Source organism: Amblyomma maculatum, chromosome 8, assembly GCF_055883805.1.
Source record: "Amblyomma maculatum isolate TAMU_Amacu chromosome 8, ASM5588380v1, whole genome shotgun sequence".
Taxonomy (NCBI): Eukaryota; Metazoa; Arthropoda; class Arachnida; order Ixodida; family Ixodidae; genus Amblyomma; species Amblyomma maculatum.
Window position 1 is genome coordinate 69,606,489 of NC_139351.1, and position 24,782 is coordinate 69,631,270.

Consider the following 24,782-nt stretch of genomic DNA (forward strand, 5'->3'; position numbering starts at 1 on the left):
AAAATTTTCTTCGCGTGTATTGTCTAGCGCCATAAGCACAGTGAGTTTTGATGACTGACCGGGGCACTGCATTTTTGGCACTCCTACTAGAGATCTTGAGTCAGCTGTGCCAGCCACCACCGAACTACTGCGTGTCATCCGCAAACCAATGGGCTGACCAAGAGGCCAATATGATCGACATGTACTTGGACGCCGATCATCGGAATTGGGACGAGCTGTGTTACCTTGTGTTGCATTCGCTTATAATAATGGAGTCCAGGAGACAACACGTACGTCAGCGTTCGAACTGATACACGACAGAAGGTTCACTACAATGCTCGATGCGCTTATGATGCTCGACTGGTATACGACCGTGTAGAAGATGTTCGACAGCTGCAGGACTCAATACGTAGTACCAATAACGTACCGACGCTCATCGCGACAATTTGCGCTGACGTCACGTTGATTTTTGGTATGTTGATAAGGTCTGGGTCGGAACACTAGTTCACCGTTGAGGCCCGTCGGAAAAAGCTTATGGAGCGCTATATTGGAACGAACAAGGCTATTCGTCTCATTGGGGACCTCCACTACGAGGTGCTCGCCAGCGGAAGCCGACCATCATCACGGCTTTCCTCACTTCCTGAAGCTGTTCATGTAGTTCAGCCTAAGCCGTATTACGTGTGACCATAGAGGAGCTCTTCCATGTTTTCTCCCCTGCACCTTCATCGGAAAGCAACACGTGTAGACACTACGCGTGCTTGTGCGGGTGATTTCCTTTTTTTTTGAGCTTAGCATCGGGACGATGCACCTTTTGAAAGGGAGGCAGTGCAGCGTTCGAAAAAGCGCGATCACTTCGACGAAGACGGCGCTACGGCTGTGGCAGGCGTTTTTGTAGTGGGCGATTTTAATGTAGATATAAAGACAAACAAGAATTGCTTACCACTTATGCCGGAGAAAATCCCGTTCCACTCGCTCGTAGCGCCTCCTACGTCTGTGACAACCTCGCGAAATACTTGTATAGACCTCGGATTTGAGAACAAGACATTGGTGCAGCAAGTCGAGCATATATCAATCTACTTCTAGGATTTCATGAACATACATCAATCTACTTCGAGGACAAGCTTTTTTTCATGACAATCAAGAACTGTCAGTGGAATGTTTCTTGAAGAAGTAATATGTGTAAAATATAAACGTTGTCTGTAATTCTACATACATCTCTTGCTCAAATGCTTTACCTCAACCTATCGAGAAGCTGAAACAGCTGATGAGCTGCACTAAAATGTCGCATTAGGATCTAATGTATTTATTTGCAAATTGTTTTTAGTATTTTTGAAACATTTTATACTGAACATGTTGATTTTGTGGTGACTAAAAACCTGTCTTTCCAGAAATTCTGTTTAACTGCCCGGCTGCTTGGGCAGTTCTTATTCTGCGCTTGTTATTCATCAAAATTTAATGCTTTGCCTACTCTGTTCACTCAATAAAGTGACCGAGCATGCAATGTGTCGTGCTATGTGAAAGTGTTAGCACTGGGGAAAAAATGGTAAGCGGATGTAGCAGCTAGTCTGACGCACAACCACGTGCGCTGGTTTCTCAGTGGGAAGAAAGCTGAAGAATTTTCTACTTTCGCTTTGACTGATTATGTGCCAGGGCGGAGTAGGTTTTTTTATGAGTAGTATAGTACTACTATTCTGATACTGATCCCCAAGCCATGCTTTTCTTTCTTTCCGCAGGATCACCACAGTCGGCTCGTCGTGAATTACGACCAACAATGCGACCGGACCTTTCAAGGAATCCTACGTCCCGTCCAACCAGCTTAACTCCTCCTGGTTCTCCACTTCGAAGTGCCTCACCTGGTGTTTCCCCACCTCGCGGATATCCGCCTGGCTTCTCCCCACCTCATGCCTCCTCGCCTCTTAGTTCCTCGTCATCTGGCTCTCCGCTTCAGGGTTTTCCAACAGTGGAATCCTTGGCCATTGCCTCCCCTTCTCTTGATACACCGTCTGTACCTCCTAGGCGAAGAGCTCCACATCGTCATCTCACCTGGCCGATTGGTTCAGCGCCTCGCCCTTATTCTCGACAATCCTCAGCGCCTAACCTTAGAAAGGGTAGCTCCGCGACCGTACCTGCTAGGTGGGACTCATCGAACTCTGACGTTTTCTACTCTACAACATCATCATCTTCCAGCTCATCAGGTAGTTCTTATCTTTTTCCGCAACCATCACCGCCGCGTTCGTCAAGAATGCAACCCAGCAGTCAGGAACCTTTTCAACATAATCAAGCTGCTCAGAATTCACACCACCAGTCACCATATCCTTCACAGCCACATATTCCGCCGGGTCAGGTTCAGCCTCCTTACAGGTACAGACCGATGAGATAAACGTTTTTCTGCCTGGGGTGCCAATTGAAATTTACCGTTTTTTTTAACCGTTATGCAGCGAATCAATAAACTAAGTTTGGGTCCTAGATATATACGCCTCTGCACACTTATATCTCCTGACTACCAACATCATTGAAGAAATGCTAGCGTACTTGCCTTTACTAGACTGAAACATCAGTTTCCGCCGACCGCATAGTATTTTCTCCCATCCACTATTGAGCTTTTTCCCAAATACCGCATGAAAAGAAATTCCTTTCGCTGACATTTTTCCTTAAAGCACGTTTTCATTGCAGAATCGGGGAACACCGATTGCTGAACTTTCTAATTTTAGCCTGCCGTGAGGTTAATGATATCTTCATTAAGAAGGTTCCGCACAGAAATCATGTTAAAAAAACTATTAGTTAATTACTGAACACTTAGATGCAGCTGCAAGGTGTACCTTTCTATTTGCAAGCTTTTGGGTATCTAAATTTAATTTCATGTCTTTCCCTGCACTCGACACGCTTTGCAACACGAGCTAGTTTATTTTACGTTTAGTCTACGCTGGAGAGCTTGACCATTGTTTTACATAATTTAGCCGCTCATGCACACGGTCGTTCACTTTTAAAGGATATTTAAACATTCAGAATAAACCGAAAATTCAAATGTATGCAGCATTTTGTTATAGGCGATTTCGCTCCATTGTGATAGGCGCTATTTAACATAATTAGTTGGACATGAACCTGGATCACAAGATCTTCTTTACAATTTTCTAGTGGTAAGCCGCGCTCCAAAGCCCCTGAACACTGACACCAGCTTTCTTGGCCTGAGTGTGTCGCCTGCTCCGCATTTATCTCAATTCCTACGCCTAGTCGGTGTATGCGCCTAGTAGCTGACGCTGAATTTGACGTCCCTGTTTTTACCAGTGCCCCAGTTTTCATTTACAGAACTTAAGCAGGCTGACGGCATTTCATCTGGCTGTTTCCTAGAATCAAATAGTTTTTCTAATACAAAGAACTACTGCTTTTGTTGGCTCATTCATTGCAAAGTTGCCTAAGATATCTGATAATAGAAAAGTTGTCAGGTCTTGGTACCAAAACAAAGAAACCCCTCAGGCTGTATCCAAAGAAACAGCATGTAATGCCACAGTATTTGGTTGTACTGCCTTATATTCAGCAGCAAAAAGTTACATTAAACAATATACGCCACTTTTGTGTCCAGCTGCCGTTCCTTGACAACGTTGTTGCGAGATGAGGAATTATTTTTCTGCTTGGGTACTCATCCGGAAAAACAGTAAATAAATGGCCAGACCACAGAGGCCGAACAGCCACCACTCGTAAATTGAGGTATATTTAGGTTTCACCGTAAAGATAACTTTCAACATGCGTGAGAGATTGCGCTGCATGGTATTCCGAGTGCAATTTCACTTGTGTAGAAAGTAACATCATGCACCATAAGGAACTGTTCAATTATACATTTTTACAAGAAAATGACAGTACCCGAATTTTTGTTTACGAACTCCATAACCAGGTTATCAAAATTGCAAAAACATGGTTAGCCTTTTGACGCTCAGCGTTCAAACTGCGATCTTCCTGTAAACATCAGAAGCATGTAGTTCCTAACACTTGGAATGGCCAAGCCGAAAAACCATTGAAATTGTTAAGCTGCTTACAAGGAAGTTACGCTGCAGTTAGACTGCTGAGGAAGTTACGATAGCGCTAGCTGGTGTAGTAACGGGAGCCAAGTTCATAAATAGCGACAGCAAAACTGCCATCCGAAAGTTTGGAAAGGGGAAGATATCGCCGGAGACAGCCAAAATCCTCACTCAAAGAACGCTGAATAGGAAACTTTAGTTATTTTTTTTTATTTCAAACACAACAAAACCAACACAGGGAGCATTGCAACAAGTATCTGGATCCCTAGCTCGCAGGCTAGTTGGGATCCATGCACAAAATGTTCAAAAGAAATTATTTAGTAGACAGCACAGACATTTGGCAAAATTTCAAAAGGAGTAAAAGAGTCACAACCTATTGTAATAGTACGACTTTAGTAGTGCAGAGAAGTTGGCGGTTTGCTTTATTTCTATAGGGATTTTATTCTACATTGTAGTCCCTACAGACAGAAGAGTTCTTTTTCTATACACATTTTTGCTAACAGGGATGAGAAAATTGTTTTTCGCTGCGCTTCGTGATTTGTAATGTGAGGAGACAAAGTGAGATGAGGGTAAAGGATAGTTGCTGGGGATCGAACGGTGCACCATTATTGCAGTTTTATGCTGAATTATTAGATCAAGGGGAAGCATCTTTAAAGATTTGAAGAGAGGCGTCGTATGGGCACGGTAACTGGAATATGATATGAACAGAATTGCTCTTTTTTGAATTTTGAAAAGGGGTTCTAAATATGTCGGATAGATATGGCCCCAAGATTCAACACAATATGACAGGTGACTGTGAAATAAAGAATTTGGACACCCGCTCACGCTGCCGTCCCTGGTAACGGGGCGGCTCACGAGCAAGCCCGAGCCCTCTACTTCTGTGTAGCCGTCGAGCACCCGAACACTGGGCATACGACGAACGTCTGGAAAATACGGGGAAATCATCGACCATTATAAATTGAGACGTAGACTAGTACCCTCCCCCCCCCTCGGATTTTAGCCTAAATAATAGAGCAGCTGTCCTGGGGAAGCGACTACAAACCTTCAAAAAAGCCTTCATGAACCCGGTCTGGGCATTTCACGTGCTACCAGACCTTAGGGACAAGGATCTGTGCAAACACTGTAGGGGGAGAGGGAGTCTCGACTACATAATTTGGGAGTGGCCTCAATCTCCAGGGTAGGACAAAATATAACAAGTAGAGAAGCCTAGGTGGGATACCCTGCTGCGAAGCGCGGACCCTGCTACCCAGCACCGCACTATCCATCTGGCGGAAGATCGGCGGGCGCACGACTCTCCGTCTGCCCCGCCACGAGTGCGGGGGCGGGGAAGAGGACGGCCATTTCCAATGGAAATAAAAGTTGTGCAATCAATTAATCATTTATCGTTGCGCTTGCCTTTGCTCAATTGTCAGCAGTGTCGCATGCCTGATAACTAGTTCCAATTAGTGACGCCAGCACATGGTGACTCCATCGGCCGTGACGTCATGACTGGATGTCACACCATCATGACGCCACATCCGGCCATGTCTAATAACCGGAAATGCGCAAAAGGGATGTTTCTTGTCATCTCTCTTGATGCTGCACATACATGACGTTGGATTAGGGTGTCTAGACACCCTAGTTGGATAAAGGCACAGCACCTTTGTTAATTTCGTATGCGTAGCAGTGTATGCTGCTTATTTGGTTTTACGTTACCTCTGCAGTGAAGATGGGACGGATTGGGTGCCTTCGGAGAAATTCAACATATGCAGGAGACATTTACTCAGGAATGAAAAATCGAAAAAAGTTGTTCGCTCGACAGCCCCCCCAAACGTTCCCCTAGGCCTACAAAAAGTAAAATCAAGTGGTTGTTCCTGACGCTATCGCAGGCATCACCTTAAGATGCAAGAATGCAGAGCAATCCGGGCCGTTTACTATATTGCGGAAAGCTATCAATGCAAAAGTCAAAGTGCTCAGCCACCTGGTAAATATATTTCTTACCTTTAATTTGATAGTTTTCTATGTCGCACTGATACATGTCTGCGCAACGCACAGGGCTGTTACTTCCACCTAACCATACAATATTATCTATTTCACGTCATGCACATGACCTGCATCAAAAAGATTCAATCTTTCCCTGATGTTTGAGCCCCGAAAAAGATTTCCAGTACCATTATTAGCTCAAATTCTCGCCTCTACAATCATCGGCACACCGCTAGCAGACGCCACCACTACGGAGACGCGCAGGGAGCCTTCCGGGGCTAAACACAGCCTTGACGATGGCGGCGTCTAGCGGGTGCAGGGTGCTTATGGAGTTTATTCACGTGACGTCACTGCTGCTTTAATAGCAACCATGGCACGCACAACGCAACATGAGAGAGGAAGAAACAAAGACAGAGAGAGGGCCTATGGCGAATCAAGGTACGGCGTCGGTGAAATCCGAGCTCTGGGCCCGTATTCCGAGTTTGCGTCGCTGTCGAAGTGTCGCTGTTGGCAACATCCAGTTCCGTGTTTCGACTAATCAGATGAATCGAGGTCACGTGATACAGCGACACTTCGACAACGACGTCAACTTGGAATAGAGGCCCAGGATATTTTTCTCAATCTCTTATTAGATGTTATAATATTAGAGAAGTGTGAGCATGGTGTCGTTTCATCTAAGCTTACCTTTTCGGTCCAAATCCGACGCACAACAGCGCCGTGTAGAGAAATTTTAATTAATCTGCTTACTGGCATGATGTGGGTTGAATAAGACCATCACCAGTTTTGTTGCACCTAATATATGAAAATATTAACATGGATAAACTGTTTGTGTGTCCGGAATGTATATTTCCTTAGATAAACAATTGCTTGTTCAAGAGCACTTTCCCAAAGGCGTTGATCAGGAGTTAATATTCAATCTATTGGGGTAGACAAAAAATGTGCTAGTATACAGATATCTGATAAATTTTTTTTAATTGTAGAGTATCTGAGGTAAGTGGATGGAACAAGCAGCTGTTCAGCGCCATGCGTCCTGGGCAATAGTATTTTTCCGCTGCCGGAAATTGTACATTTCATAATGAGTAGATATTGTCATTGGTTTACGGTGCGTTACGATAAATTATTTTAGTCGTAAAAGCAGCAGAATGTATCGGAGAAGAATTTACATATCAATGTCAGTAAACTCTCAACCCATTTATCAGACTAAAAAACAAACACCACCAATAGACAGCTCTATGTTGCATCGGTGGTAAATCAGCGCCGCAGGATGCGCTGTCTGAGCCTAAAATGCATTAACTATCTCGGCCTCGCAAAGATAATGTCCAGAAAAAGTTGCAGCCTTTGTTTTATTATCGAAATATTAAGCGCACATGGGAATACGTTACACTTTAATCCACCATCTTTTCAAACATATCTGCATATTCAATAAACATTTTTATTGAAAGTATTTGTTAAGATTACCATATGTTCACCCCTCATTTTTTCATGTAACTTCTAAAAATGAGAAAGGCAAAATAGATCAGACTGTACGCCTCTCAGTAGCCATTAAGTTTGAATAGTTTATGTTTTGCAATATTTATCATCGCATATATCACACTAATTGTGACGCCTGCCTTTATTATATGGAAGCAATCATCTAGCAAATATGTATTTATTATTGCTGTTCTTTTTTCATATATTGCTTGCCACATATATGCAGCTTTTACGTGCCCTCAGCATGTGGAATAATATATAAAGTAAATATACCTCATATATTGTAGATATTTGTTAAATGGGTGAGCGTAGACAAAGACCTGATTTCAACTTAACTAGAGCATCTTCAGCTCAAGTTAGGGCATACGTTAGGTTGTTGTAGAAAAAACTAATTTGCTCCTGTTCTTGACTGCACGTTATTGAGAATGATTTCTTGCGGTCCGTAAAAAACGCAACCATAAAAGATATTCAAGCTCAAAATATTCCATTGCTCTCATTATTGTGCCCTAGAATGTTCGACCTTCTTTGTGACATGAAAACGTAATTACCAAATATTGTATCAAATTTCGGGGAGTGTCAGCACTGGAAGACATCTTGCTTTTTTTCAAAATTATGTTCACGCATTACCGTTTCCATAAAAACTTGTCGCATAGTCTTAAAAGGATCTTGACATGTGGCAGATGTGCAATTACATTTCCGAATCAGGGACGTCAGTTTCTTGGGAAACGCCACTATGATTGCAATTTTAATATCAAATGTCAGAAAAAAGCATTATGTCTCGTTGCTGCTAAAACAGGGTTCCGCAGTTGACCGGCTGCAGATCAAAGGTCACATCATATAATATTGGACGTAATAAAAATTCCTTAAATGTCGTCATATATGACTGCACAATTTGGGGGGAAAATGCGCAATATTTTGTTTGACGTAAGATATCCTTATCTTTCCAGGGCATGTGTGCTAAAACGTTTTGTGCATGAGCCGAACTGCATGTTTGTCTTGTCTTTTTGTCTTTTGTTTAGGAATATTTCGATTGGGAAGGATCTCTTGCTAATAGTACAAAGTACCAGAATCTTGAATTGAGGTGCAAGTGTTGAACAACCAGCTGAATAATTTTAGTAATTATGATGCCTGCTTTTCCAAACTGCAATAACGTTGCGCTCGTCCTCTTCCTATATGGGTAAGTATACACTAGCCTTATCCTTGACGTTACCATTCATATATTCTTTATTATTGTTTCTCCTTATCTAACGCTTTACCGCAACTTGACCGCATAACAGTTTTCACTGTATAAGATAAAAAACAATTCATTTTAACGCTACAGCCAAGGAGGTTCTATAACCTCCTTGACTACAGCACATCAGAATTTGCAACGAAAGATAAAAACACTTCCAGTTTTGGCTAGAACATTCAGTGTGCAGCCGTTTCAAAGCAAATTCACGACACTTTTTAAAGGAGCTACATGGAACAGTATTGTAATAAATGCCACACAAGTGAGAGTAAGCATAAATGGAGGTCTATTCGACGTTGTACCCAATATCGCTTCTGAGAAACATTGAAGCATCAATCCTTCATGCAGTTGGTGCTCTTACTCCTGAGTGTAATATTCAGACACACGTTTTTCCTAAATGAGCAGAAACGTTAAATGCATGCGGAATGCATATCGCTTCCTTGATGTCTTGTTTCTAATATCACATTTTTCGACCCTTTCCGTTTTCTTACATTGCAGAGCACTTCTGACACCTTTACTTTACGGAGGAGCGGAAGGATCACCAACAGGGGGTAAATACGCAAACCCTTGCACTAACTTGGAATCAGAAAGAACAAAATGCATGGCTAGCAATAGTACTACCAGTGCCTACGTGGTACTGGTCTAAAAAGTGTCGCTGGTATAGGTTTTTTAAAAACAAAAATCATAAAACATGCTAACGAAACTGAAAGAAGACTGTCGACGTATTTTCCTGGCAACCAGGAAAATTTCGAAACGATGTTGTTATTGTTGTTCATATATTTTTCCAATGCCTTTCTATTGCTGTAAAGAAACGGGGTTTCGCAATTCAACTGCGTGATAAAAAAAATTACCTGTAATGTACACCAGTTGCGCGTCATTCGCAAGCACATGCATTGAGCAATCAACAGTTTCTCGAGACACTAAGTCCTTCTGTATCTTTCTGGGGGCAGCCACTTGCGCGGGAACAGACACTCTCCTTGTGGAATTCTGGCCATTTTGCGAACTGCCGCTTAAAATCCCTGGACCCTGACCTGAAGCTCCGCCTTCCACCTGTCCTACCCCGACGCGAAGAAATTTTGCTGTGCCGCCTGTGGGTTGGTGTAGCATTCACAAACTCGTATTCTTTTATGATAGGCATGACAAACAGCCCTACATGTACAAACTGTGGATGCGACGAGTCTATAGGCGACATTCTTTGTGAGTGCCCGATATAGAGTGACGAAAGGAAGTGTCTGTGCCGTTCGCTGGAGCATTTAAATGGAGCCCATTGAGTGAAACTAAGATTTTAGGTCCCTGGCCACGGCGATCGTCTGTGGCGAAGGCCTCCCAGGCACTGCTCCGCTTTATGAGAAGCACAGGCCTAATCGAAAGACTGAGTTTGCTATGACATGACTGTAAAGTGATGTGATGTGGCGTGTCTGTTATTTGACTGTACTAACTTCAACTATCCCTCTCTCATAGCCTTTATATCCACTCATCCCCTTCCCCCAGTGCAGGGTAGCAAACCGGTTGCTTTTACTGGTTAACCTCCCTGCCTTTCCTCCTCATCTTCCTCCTCCTCCTCCTCTGGGGGCAGCACTGCGGATTGGTGTCGAAAGGGGAGGGCACTTGAAAGGTCACATTCTTTATGCAGAGGATCCTTCACGCTCTTAATCGTTGCGGTCGGATGAGAGTATTAGCTCTTTATCCGACGTTTTTGCAGTGTATTAGCAATACACAAAATTTCAGGTAAACACCTAAGCCTGCTTATGCACAGTAACGTGTAAACACTTCTCTTATGCTGCAGATATGTCACTGCATGTTGTTTTCTTAATTCGAGGCTCGCGATTTATTTGCTGCTCCTTGTTGAGACCCTCATGTGACGTCTGTGCTGCGGTGTTTTGTGTTATCCAGCTGGGTGGCGTCGAGCGTCAGTCTAATGGAAGGTCTGTTGTCTTTATTTTGCTCTAAAATTTCAAGTGCAGCGTTCGCAAATCTTTTATAGTCCGCCATAAACTATACTTGTGGACCGCTTTTGAAATGTCTGGTGATATTTAACTTACTGCCGCTAGCCGTTAGACGCAAATCACTGACACGTTTGCAGGAAGTCCACATATATCATCGTGGTTTGCGCTCTCAGCTGCGGAACGAAAGGATGCTGGTTTGATTCTTGGTGGTTAGAAGATTCATTTTTCTTATTCGAGAACACTGCGTGCCCACTCGGCCGAAAAACTCTCATGACAGGCTCTGTTCACGCCACTACTGAGACAAGAAAAGTTTTCACATTGCAATGCCACCCCTGTATGCTTAAGCTGAGGATGTAAAATACAGCTTTTCTCTTTAAAACATTTTGCAGAATTGCAAATCTGTACTTTGCATCATAATGTCAGGAGAAGCATAATGTCAGGGGAAGAATGTCAGGTTGAGAGGGGTGGAGTCCGGTGCAAAATATTGTTAAATAAATGTGCATAAAACAACTACAAATTTATTGTGGCCGCTTCTGTATTTCTGTCCTGTATCTTGAAAATATACGCAATTTAATTGCATAAAAGTTGGATGGAAATGCTATATCAATGCGTCAAGTTAGAATGTAGCTTTATTTACATGGATCACATGTATAGCTGACATTGTATTGGAATACCGTTCAGTTTCGTAATGTATTTGGCAATAGGTGCGCAGCATTTTTGACCCGGCGTGTGTCATTCTAGCACTGTCAAATGACATTGTACGGGCATACTGGCTCAGAGTGCAACAAAGGGTATGTTTGATAGCCATGTCTTCTGAAAACCTGCTTCTCACAAAGTGGAGGCTGATATAGGGCAAAGGTAGTGCAAATGTCGATGCAATGTGTGTATCTGAAAGAAAAGGCTTTCCTTTGATGCTATATCTTGGAAAGGCTGCGGGAATTGTGGAAGTCTGAATATTTTCTCAAATAACCCCAACTTTAGTGATTAGCGCTAGCACTAGATGCTCAAGGAGGTCGGGAGGCCTACGGCCGATTGAGTAGGGATATTATGCCGTAAATAATTATGCCATATCAAAGAGATCTTGATTAAGACTGCAAAAAACATAATTGAAAGAAAAATGACATTCGTAAATTGATCACCTAGATCCCACACAGTTCTGATAACTGGCCTCACTGACTTCTGCAATTATTTAGTGCTGGATCACAGAGGTAATATGCAGCTATTCAGTTTTTCTAGGTGAAAGTGTTTTTGAGTGACTAGAATAGACAACGGTGCATGAGGCTGAAGAAAAAATGTTTTACTACGAATTCCAACCTATTACTAGTGGATCGTCAGAAGTTATAGATGGCTACTCACAACATCTAATATGCCTACAAGGCAAATAAGCACAGGCACGCTCAAGAGCAAGAGCATGTCGCTCGCAATAGAATCTTTTCAGCTTGAATACGCCGTATTAGTGCACTGCAAAACACAACACGAGCCATTAAATATAGGTTCTGTTACGGTTAGTTGTTAGGTTCATTCGTGAACAACGGGGCGTCCAGCGAGATCTTTCTCTTATCTTTTCTATTCCGTTCTTTCTTTGAAGAGTGTCGATGTGAATTCAAGAACGAATGACCAAATTAACGACTTCCCCACCTTTCCATGTGCCTTAGATTGGAAGCTTTTACAGAGCACAGTCTGCTGAGATTTATCAATCAGTAGAATACTGCCGCAGTGGCTCAGCGCATACGGCTCTTGACTACCGATCCAAACCACTTTGGACCAAATACAGATCACGGCGGCAGCTTTTCGATTGAAAAGAAATAGGAGCCCACGCAATTCGATATCAGTGCACGTTACAAACCCCTGGTGGACAAAACATCCGGAGCCCTCCACTACAGCATCGCTCATAGCCTGGGGTGCTTTGAGACGTTAAACCTATGAAAATCAAACCATATCACGAACACGTCTGCCATATAAAGCGCACCATGCTGCCTTATAACCAAAATCAAATCAGTTTTAATGAGTATTCGGTTGAGCATGCACCATGCCCTCTAACCAAATAAAACCAATTAGTAACAATTTGTGCGCTCTATGAACGCGCACTAGGTTTCCTTCTAACTAATTCACGGCAATTAGTAGCAGTTATACTATACTGAGTGCTCACCGTGCTATCAATTTGATGGTATTTCGAGGCAAGCAGCAGCAAGGACGTGTTTCTTTATTGCTTGTGAAAATAGAACATATTTCCTCAAATTTTCTGCATGTTATATGCTTGCGCAAGAGTCCTTATAAAAACTCCCAGAAGCGTTGTATTTCGACAACTGATGGATTGTAATTGACGCGCGTTACGCATGGTACTGTCTCTTGTAATACTCCAGAGCCAATGTTCTTTGAAAAACTTGAAATCATTTCTCATAAGTGACAACTTACTTTATACTGAACGCTTTCCACTATACATTTATCACGCTGTGGCGAGACTGTGCAAGATAAATGCACACTGTTTCATTTGTTTTATTTCTTTATTACAAATACCTAGATGCCCTATGGGACATTATTGTAGGAGGATTACCACATACCATGTTACAAGCAAATCAAACATTGGCGGAACGCATCGGCAATGTAGAATGTATAATTGAATTCACCTCTTGTGAGGTCAGTGACAGCATAATATTTTTGGTACAATGGTAATAATAATTACGATAATAAAAAGTGTAAGGCTGAGAAAAGGAACGTACATCGCATTATACTGTCAACAGCTGTATGAAAATCGGGTGAAAAAGCCACAGGATTCGGAAGATTGTTCAGGTCAAGGAATTTGTTACGGAAAATGAATACTCAAACCTAATTATGCAGCATTGAAAACTCTTAATAATATCATGCTGTCTAGTCTCACCGATATATATGATATGTGATAGTGGGAACAAAAACAATGACCACTCATCATCATCATCATCATCATCATCATCATCATCATCATCATCATCCTAATTATACCCACTGCAGGGCGAAGGCCTCTCCCATATTTCTCCACTTAACCCGGTTCTGTGCTACAGCAATGACCACTAGAGAGACATTAAAGCTCCGCCATAAAGATATGAAAACAGAGCGTTTTAACGCGTGCATGATGACTTTAATAATTTGTATTTATTTTTTGCTTTCATTTTTATTGATGCACCAATACATAGCCTATGAGTAAACATTGGCTTTCTATTCTAACAACCTTGCACGCCGCCCCCCCCCCCCTTTTTGGAGATTTTTAAATTTTTTTCAGTCATTTGAATTAAATAATTGTTTTATCACACGCTGTATAATTTCTTCATTTGCATCATTAAGCAGTGCGTTTTATATGTTAGCAGTTTCACTTCATTAAATGCATTTCCTAATTTTTCAATCAATTGAATTAAAGACCTGACCAAAACAGTCTAAATCTTCCTAAATAGCATCATCAAAATTGAATTTGTTTGCTGGGCATTCTGAGATATTTTTTTTTCTATCTTTATTGGTACTGCCAGCCCTGTGGGAGGGCCATTACAGAAGTGGAAACACAAGGACACTGTAAATAAGCAACGGCAACACTTAGGTCAAACGCGGAATGCGTGTATAAGTACCAACTATTTACAAGGACAGGGAAATGCTTGCAATTCATAACATGCACTGTGTTACAAAAAAGTCAATCGCTCTTAGCGCCATGTATAAAAAATAATACACTTGAGCAAGAACGACACAATGACATAAAAACGCAGATATTTAACACATGGCATTCTCCCAATAAATAGCTTTGTCTAATTTATTGAGAATTGCAATAAACGTAGTTCACCGAAGTGCGAAATCGGGAAGCACGTTCCAGTCTTTTATCGATCTTGGGAAAAGTATACTTTAATGTACCATTACGAGTTGCTGTAGAAGGAATATACAGGCTGGTGCGGTGTCTAGATGTTTCAGTGGTACTAATTTCAAAATATTTCATCCTATTGATCTTTATTTTGTTGTGAAGAACAAGAAACAGAAATTTCAACTTGTCACACTAGGACTTAACTCTAAGCTAGGAAGTTTTGCACGCTGGCATAATTCTGAAGCAGAGTGAAGACGACTATATTTGTTGAAGATGAATCGAGCAGCTAATCTTTGAATCCTATCTTGTTTCTTACAATTGTTCTCTGTGTAAGAGGCCCAGACTATTTTTGCGTACTCAATGATAGGTCTAAACAGTCTTGTATAGGCTAAGTTTTAAATTTCAAGGGTAGCGCTATGTACATTACGCCTTAAACTACAAAGTGCCTTATTTGCCTTTTTACTTATTTCCTTTATATGTCTATTTCATCGCAAGTCGCTTCTGAATGTTAATCATTGATATTAGTGCTTCCCAACCTTTCGGAGCTGTCTGCTTTGGATACTGTACGGAAATTGCAGGAGCTTTCTTGTAATAGACATGCATACTGATCTTTAAGCATGCATACTGATTTCAACTAATTTTTGCAAATTTTCATCATCCCTAAAATTGCCAATTTGTATATTACGTATCGATCAATCATCCATCACTAGAACCAGAAATTACCAATCATACGATTGTTATTCTGCAGCCATTGGAGTTGTCATTAAAGAGGGTTTGTCCTTCCACCTTAATTTGTTAATCGTTTGTAATAGCTACGCAGTTTGTGTCTAATTGGGTGCTTTCAGTTTTGACGTGATATCGTTAAACGCCCCGTTAACCGAAAATCCCGCTTCGGCGCCAGCGCTGGCGTTGTAATCGAAACACCAGGAGCATGCCGCTTGCAGGCGGTAGCTGGCAGCTTGAGATGGCCACGCATTGCCTGGGCACTTGACGTGACGTTTCATTGATGTTACGTTTGCCAGGAGCTGCCACATCGGGCGTCTTCTTTAATATCTAGGGTTGACACCAGAATCAGCCTACATGATGGGACGCTTGTATTTAATTTACCCCCAGGCCACACAGGCACGCTTATATGGCTTGGATGAAGTTGGGCATTATATGTGGGTTTGTAGTCTAGACTATGGTGTCATACACTTAAAGGCAGAGCCTACGTGTCCTTTATTATGTTTTTTTTTTCATTTAATTGATAGCCTTTTAGGTCGTCTTAAGCTAACAGATGGGGACACTACGCAGAAGAGAAAGCACAAGTACGCATCTTCTTCCTGAGCGTCTAGGGTTTGTGCTCATCAGTTGCAATATGAATGCCTTGCGCCACCTAGGCCGAACCGAAATTTTAATGAATACCTGAAAGGTCTTGTTCGCCATGTTATTTTATTTTTTTTTTTTGCAAGCATTTTCTCACACAAACATGTTCGATTCTACAAGTATTATTTTTAAGGTTGCGTTTCTACCCTTGTTTAAAGTATATTTGGTACTAAAGCAGCTAATATTTTTAGTTCTGTATATGAAGAGGGTATGTAGGACGCTGTCAGAGATATAGAAGGGATACATTGTATACACTAGATTGGTCTGTTCTTTTTGAGAACTTAAATTTATTACAATAATGCCAAGCTTTACAGTATCTGTCTTGCAATTGCAGTAACGTAAATCCATTCAATTCATCCAATTTCATGCCTCAAAACGCACCGCTTATTATATCTGGATTGCTTTGGACAGCCTGTAATACTTTGTTTGGAGCTAGAGTAATAGTTTATTGCGGAAACTACCCCGAGGTGTATTTAATTTCTTGAATGCTACTAGACTTTCGTCGTCAATTTTGTTCACTGAGAGACAGGAACCATAACGTTAACATACTGTATTAAATTTGGAGTTTTCAAGCTCCAATGTATAATTGTTTCCCCATTGCTGGACAATTTACAACATATGATTAACTTTGAATTAGTGTTCGTGTTTTTATTAACTGGTTATTAGTGCGATATCTTCTACAAAGCTCACAAGAAGTATTTCTGTAGTACTAGGATTAAGAAAACATGTGGGATTTTACAGTTCAAGTGGAAGGATCCTAAAGACAAACCTCGTGGTTTCCCAGTACTTATTATTTTACCATATTTCGCGCTTAAGTTTCATATTTTGTGCTCAATTTTTGCCTAGCTGTTATTTCGTTCAGGTTCATAAGGCATTTAAGGTTATCATTATCAGCAACACTTGTCGGTGTTATACAAAGCAGCATACATATTCAATGTCGAAAGAGTTGACTTCTACTTTCAGAGTACGTAATCTCGAGCTTGCCACTCTTTTGTAGTGTTTTTGTTAGACTAATGAAGGCATATTGAGTTTCAACTCACTAATAATATGACGACCTCCTAACAGCATTCCCGCAGAACCGCCCGGTCACTCTGTCAGCGCTGCTTTCTCGCCGCTTATCAAGCGTCGCCACTATGACGACTTTCGTGACAGTAAACGCGTTGAGGCAGCCGAGCTTATGTGCGGGCTTATCACACCTCTCTGCTCTAGAACCCAAGCAGAGAGACGAACGCGGACGTCGTATCTCGCCTTTAGGTCAGCTATGAGCCAAATGCTCTGTCGGCGCAGTGGCCAGAAAGTTCATGAATTCTATAGTATATTTGTAAATTGTTGTGTGCCCGGATTTAGCACGTTTTCTGTGGGAGTACTGCAAGAAATAATATTGACCTACACCAGGCTATTCTCCTCTTTCACAGGTTCACCGCGGGTGCCTGGTCGAACCACGCGGCCAAGAGTCCGACAGAATGTTCCAAGGAATCCTGCGTCCCCTCCAAGAGGTTTAACACCTCCAGGTGCCGCGGCCTCGGGCACTTCACCAGGTGCTTCCCAGTCTTTCGGATATCCGCCTGACTTCGAGCCACTTCAAACTTCGTCGCCTATCGCTTCCTCTTCATCTGGCTCCTCGCCTCGTGAATTTCCACAACTGGAATCCTTGGACATTAATTCCCCGAGTCGTGCTTCACCACGTCGCAGTCCACCACCTTTAGGTACTAATCAAAGAAATCCGCGGCAACATCTCACCTGGCCGCTTGGGTCAGCTCCTCGCCCTTATTCGCGAGGAAACTCAGCCCCTGAACTTAATAGGGGCCGATCCGTTACCGCACGTGCTCCGTGGGAAACAGGGAACTCCGATGTTTTTTCCTCTTCAACATCGTCATCTACATCGTCATCTTTCGGCTTATCGGGTAGTTTAGAACCTTGGTCTCGTCTATCCCCGCCACGTTCACCCAGAATGCAACCCGGGAATCAGGAACCCAATTCACATTCTCAAGCTGCACAGGGTTCACATCAACAGTCGCCCCACCATTCAAGGCCAGATACCCCGCCAGATCAGGTTTCGTCACCGTACAGGTACAGATCACTGAGATAATTCCGCCCGGGGAGGTGATACGTGTTTCAAGGTTTCTTAACTCTTGTAACTCCATGCGTCAAACCTGATTTCAGCCAAACGTACTGGTCCAGAAACTGATGTTTGTAGACGTCTATCTATTGCCTGAAGACTTCCAGCCTAGTTCCCACCGCTACATAGGAATATCAAACTCAGCAAACGCCAATACATTTCCTCCCATGCATTACTGAGCTTTGGCCAACACATGTTTGAACTGTAGAATCGGTAAAGAGTGATTGTGGAAGTCTTTTAACTTGCCGCTACAATGCTATGCTTTCATCCACACGAATAAGATTTCGCAAAAATTCATGTTAGAAAAGTTTATTCACATTTTGACGAAGAATTAGCTGACTACGTCAGATGCGCCTGTAAGCTTGTAAGGTTTAGGGTATCTGAATGGAACTCCTGGTTTGTCTTTGCGCTTATAGACACTTTGCAAGAAAATGAAGTTTTTTTAGCATCTCGTCCATCCGTTATAAATTAACAACTTTTTCTCAAAGTTAAAACAGGCATCCGATTTTTTTTCTTTTAATGTACATTTTAAACATTGTCAATAAAAGAAAATTATCACCCACTGCGATATTTCTCTCAGTGCCGAATTCGTCGCGCTACACGCTAAGTGGTTGACGAGGACTTCTTTATCCCAATCTTTAGTAGTACCCAAGTTTTCATTTCCAGGTATAGTACCTTACGTGTTCCGTAGATGGTGCCAGGTACCCTTGTGTCGCAATTTGTTTCATCTGACTCCGTTCACCAAGCACCGCTTCATGACCAAGCCCGAGTGCACTATGCTTTAGTCGTAGGCGATCCCGCCTTTTGAGAATTTGCAGCACCCTATCGCGCTGTCCAGTAAACATCCCCACCTTCATCAAAATCCAGCTGCAAAACATTCCCTCTCTGTGCACTGAACATCGCAGTTTTCAAATGCCATCGAACCCGCTCCCTCATTAACCTAGGAAAATATGAAATACACTTATGCGATATTGCTAAACACAGAGACCGCCGGTGTGCCATACAGGTTGCGACGACCAACGAACCAAAAGGCGGATTAGCTCGTTACCGAGATCCTTACCAAGTGCGGAAACGACCCGATGTTGAAGCGGCAGCAGCGGTTGCGGCTTCTGCCGGAGGCGAACGCTCATGAAATTTAGTTGGAGGATTTTCAGCGAAAGCTTTGTAGGGCTAGCTGCGGTGTGTTTCGCGCAAGTTGAAATTTGATCTTCAGCCGACCTTCAGCCGCATACATCATGGTGCTCACCCTGCTCGCCACCCGCTGCTTCTTTGCACGTGTAGTGCACGGAGGGGGCGGTGCTCAATTCTTCTTCTGTTCCTCCTTTTTTTTATTCGAAGGAGGGCATGACGCCGTCGAGTCCCTCATCGTGGCGACCGATTACCCTCCCTAACACCGACTATAAACTTGTAGCCACATTGCTGGACCGTAGGGTGCAAATCTACCTTCAAGATCTGGTTAGCCCATACCAGTCCTGTTCGCTACTTGGACGATCGGTGTTCGCTTCGCTGACCCTGACGAGAGACGTCTTCGAATACGCCTGTGTGAAACGGATCACTGAAGCTTTCGTTTCCTCGAACCAGGGAAAGGCCTTTGACTGCGTAGAACATGGTTACTTGTTCGCCGTGCTCCACTCATTTGGTTCTTCTGACGAATTCGTTCAGCTCCTACGCGGCCTTTACACAGATCTTAGCGGTGAGTTAGTACTGAACGGCCAAGTTGCCGGCAGCTTTCCGATTACGTGGGGAGTGCGTCAGGTGTGCCCGCTGTCGCCGGTAATATTCATACTTTTGCTCGACCCGCTGCAGCGTAGGGTAGGTGCAGAAGGTCCCCATCAATTTGAGGTTCCCGACGTAACTCACCGGTCACATCGACAACCTCTGACACATCCATGATATGTTCTGACGCCACCTCATCTTCTCGTGACCATTGGCATTGACGCAGCCTATCAGCGTAACTTTGGACACAGTTCTCCACAGTGTGGCCGAAGCGACGGCACTGGGTGCATCGAGGCGTCCGGCACTAATGCCGTACATGTCCTACCCGGCTGAAACGAAGACACAGTAGAGATCTACCTGGGATAACAATTCCTGCACCTCATAAACCTTACGAGGGTTAGGAATTGTACTTGCTGACACTCCGTCTTTGAGCGTGAGAGAGATTTCATTGTTCGCCGTTTCTATATGCTCCATCCTTGGACACCGCCACTTTTCACGCACCACAGATTGAATCGTTCCATAAGGCTCTAAAGCTTCCAAAATCCTCCGGTGCTCCATATAGCGGGGAAGCCAAAGGAGCTTAACCTTGACATTCTTTGTATGCGGGTCGAACACCGTGCACCTAAGTCCTTTCACAGGGAACTCTGCTTTGTTATTTAGCTTCTGCTTTGAAGAACCACTCTCGCAGGTAACCATCCACACGTGGCGCATTTGGTATTCACCAATGCACAAAATTTCCTGGAGGTCCAAAATCTGTGCGAGCGCGTCTCGAAAGTCAAGTGCTCTGTACGGGCGACCCTTAAGGTTGGCATGCAGGAAAACGCTATTAAGGAAAACATTTCCGGTGGGCAGGCGTGGAAGGACAAATTTGTACATGTCTGTAGTATTCTGAGAAGTCGAAACACCTCGGCCAACGGCCGATGCGCTGTTTCTAGCAAGGAACATTTTCACGCACAGCCGCCCGGAACGACTTCTTGTTGAAGCAACGAGTACGGCAGGCTTTTAAATGCCTCAGCTACACCGAGAACTGAAAATCGTTGAAGCATTTTTGCATTTTATGTCATGAGCGCATTTATAAGGTTGTGACTTTATGTTTTGCAGTCTACAGGTCATTGCTGTCGCTCTAACAATTACAGCTTCTTGATCATTGGTGCTTGCTCCCTGCTCTAACGACTTGCCACTAATGTTCTGGATGCGTATGCGCACTATTTTGTTCACTGGAATTATTTTAACATGTGGAGTTTGACATCTCTGGAAAAATTACCAACGCCTGCTCTTCGGTGGTGCTCTGCTACCATGCGCGTAATATTCGCTGAACACGGAGCCTTAGCACAAACCTTCAAGAAAAAAAGTGCGACCAAGCTTCAATACCGGCAAGCGAGCAGCGACGACACTATTTTGCGTGTAACTAAACCTTATTTGTATGTAAACATTTCGGGAAGCGTTGCGATGATCGAGTACTCGGCTGCTTTATACGCAGAGCAAGAAGGAGCGCAAACGCTTGAGAAACACGCAATAAATTATGCATTACAAGGGCTGTACGTTGTTTTTTTTTTCTCTTATGGGCCAATCGCTGGGTATACTACTCTCTCCCTTGTTTTATTTTTTCTTTCTGCTGTTTATACTTGGCCGCGATGCAGGCTACGTTCTCTGATGCGTAGGCCCTGTTTGGAGCCTGCGATTGAGCCTCCATTGAACATTTTGGCAGTAATCATTGTGTTAGAGTGCCCTCAAGATCAGCTGTGATGTTTGATATACATTGCAGCCCACATTATTCAATTCCAGTTTTAGTTGCACGAAATAGTGTGTCATGAGATATCAGAGGCGCGGTGATTGTGGTCTCTCTGGAAACGCTAGAAACGACCTATCGAAACATAGAAACTCTACAAAAAAGTTACTGCCTTTGTTTTCTTACAGGCGCGCAACGACTTCGCAGCTAAAAGCGCTAACTTGAACCGTATTTTTCATATGCGCCCCGATGGTCAATTGCGAGTACGCTGTTGCCATGCTGGCCCCTGAGGGATGCTAACCGGTCGATGCCGCGAGCCACGCTGGCTATACTGGGACCAGTGCGGCCCCAGCACACATACATCGCTTCTTCCAGTGCATCGCGGACGCCAGCGGCACACCCAGTGTCAAAAAGCTAATAGCGTTTTTCTCCCATCGTACTAGTGCAACCAGTGTCTTCCCGTTACTGCTCCAGTGAATATCGCAGACCTCCAGCGTCTCCAGCAGACCCAGCGCAAAACCAGCGTGATAATCTTACTGGTTTCGCATTGAAAGACGCTGCGAGACGCTGGTTCTTGCAATAGGGATGTACGGCCTTTCATAATTCAAGTCCGCTAGTAGATTTCCATGTTCGTCCGAGTGTCCTCGTTCAAGGATCATTTGTAATTCAACCTCATCTGTAAGGCAAGGGACCTGACCTCCATGTCACTCCTTTTACTGCGGCCCGTCAACTGACATTTGGTAACACTGTCATAGCAAAATAAGAACGTCAGTTACTGCAGGCCTGGATCCTCGACTGCTAAGAAACCACATGGTACATTTATAATCAACTTTTATTTGCTCGTCGCCGCCTTGAGTATATACGGCCGGACGAATTCGAGAGCTTTCAGCTACATGCCTACTACAAAGCCAGCCTTCAGTCCCGACAACGAGAAACGACTTGCAGGGAGAAATGATGAGGCTGAGGCCCCGCAACAAAGAAACCAGCTCTCTGATTCCCTCAAACGGCCTGGGTTTCACAGTGCACAATATATCTGCCTACAAGCCTACCCAACCTGAGCTAGCCATGCTTGAACTCGGATTAACTTCAACGCAGGCTCTGCTTCCGACACAAGAAAAATTATTTGCGCTGTTGCGTGGAGGCGCAATTAGCCAAGTTGACCAGGGATGCCGTGATGAGGCTTGAACGCGAGCACTGAGCATTTTTGCTGAACTTCATCGCCGGCAGCCCACCTACATACTTTCTGAAGAGCGCACTGCTATCAACACCCTGCATAGAAACCAGGAGATTGTCGTTCTTCCTCTGACAAGGGCAATTCGACCGTAATCTTGAACAGCGTTGAATACGACAAAAACGCGTAGGATCTCTTGGATGAAACGAGCGCGTACATAGCCATCAAGAAGGAGCCTACGCTTAAGGCAAAACGATAGTCGCATAAACGTGTTGCCGATATTTTCTGCTTCGTGACCCCACAACACAAGCCGCTTTACTATAGGCTCCTCTGCCACAATTCGCCCGCAACCACTTTATACGCGCTAACGAAAGTCCACAAAGCAGACATCATCATGAGACCAATAGTGAATTTCAACTGCGCCGTTAGTTGGAAAAAGATCCACATTTATACGAGCACAGATTGTTGGGCGAGTTGGTGCATTGCAGACACGTTCTAGCGCGTATGAACAAGGACGAGAGAGATGTGGACAACACGAGCGTTGTTGTCCACATCTCTCTCGTCCTTGTTCGTATGCGCTAGAACGTGTCTACATTTATACGAAACGCCTACGAGTTTACAGAAAAGGTGCACAGCATTATGTTGAATGATCAAGACATAAATGTCTTTCGAAGTCAAGTGGCTATTCGCCAGGATTGCTGTGGACCTAGCGGTGCAACATTGGGTGACTGCCCCTAACAATACCGAGAAGCTCAGCTCGGCGAAAGAACACATTTTGAATCGCCGGACCTGTTGAGACTGCTGAAATTTTGCCTCGAAAACACGCACTTCGTTTTTCGGGGCAGATGTTTCAAGCACGTTCACGGAACAGCAGTGAGCACCTCCATTTCAGTCATGATCGCCAACTTAACCTTGGAAGCCATTGAGAACCGGGCCGTGCATGGTAACTTTCAATCCCCGAACCAAATTTGATTGCGGTACATTGATGACTAGTTTTGTATACTCAAAAAGGACGCTCTTACCACATTCACCGAGCATAGAAACAGTATAGAAGAGGATATCAAGTTTACCGTTGAAGAGGAGATTGCCAACCGACTGTTACTTTTGGACGTATTAGTGGAAGGTGACGGCCAGAACCTTTCCTTCAAAGTCTGATTATTTAAACAAAAGAAAAATGCCGTGCGCTCATGCCGTTTTTGTACGTCGGTAATGCGACCTGGCGTACACAAATTGTAGTATTAATTGTCCGCGCAAACACAGTAATTAACTAAAATTCAATAATTAGCTTTTTAGTGGGTGAACCTTAATGGCGAAGTTCAAGGGTCCCCCAAACGTTTTGATATTAAATCACCCTCGTATATCGTTTTGGCAGACTTCCATTTCGTCATTGATAAGATATGGCGACGGTTTCTTTGCCGAACGGTCTGTACACACTATTATTTAAAAGAAGCATGTACTGAACATTCTGAAGGCATTGTCCTCAGGAGCCTGTACCGAGAGTAAACAAAATCAAGAGCATACGGTGTCTATACTCGGGGACAACTTACCGTGGCACTGGAGCCAGAGCTACGGGGTTGGGGCTTTCCTAACTGTGTTATAACGAAATGTAGTTCCGGGTACCTGTCCTTTAGATGTTACGACCGCTCAACACCGCGAACGACGTACGCTGTCAAAAACAGCGCCCGTATTCAGAGTTTGCGTCGTTATCGAAAGTGTCACTATCGGCCCGACATCGAGTCATCTGATTGGTGGAAAGGCTGGAAGATTATGTTGCTACTTGTTCCGGTTCCGTAGTGGCAGTACCCTGTTCCGGCGTTTCGACCAATCAGAAGTCTCGAGGTCGCGTGAGATAGCGACACGTCGATAACGAGGCAAACTCGGAATACGTACCCAGATGCGCGTTACGAAAGCTCGTCTGTCAAAAAAAGAACGCCCGCAGAAATGGGCAGAGAAAAGCGGCAGACGCATCCCACCCGGCCGCGCGTACACAGCTTGTGCTTTGCGAGATTGTCGACAGGCCGCGGAGCCATCGCTATGAAAGCTACATATCAAACGGCCGCTGTACTGGCTATTACTGTAGTAGACGAATGGTACAATAATAAAGTTAATAGTTCCGTAATGGTTTAACACTCCAGGGCATCACCTGCGAAATATCTGGAGGCACTATATTCTTGTGCAGAGCGAGCAGGTGCCTTTCGGCTCCGTAGCTTCCACCATATTGCCACAGAAAGTTGTCCCTAAGTATAGAAGTTTACTTCCAAAACTAT

General features: G+C 43.7%; 1 pseudogene; it reads right to left on the reverse strand.

Moving 5' to 3' along the window:
- Positions 1-19,679: 19,679 nt before the first annotated feature.
- LOC146181419 (uncharacterized) lies at positions 19,680-20,560 on the reverse strand (annotated as a pseudogene).
- Positions 20,561-24,782: the final 4,222 nt, after the last annotated feature.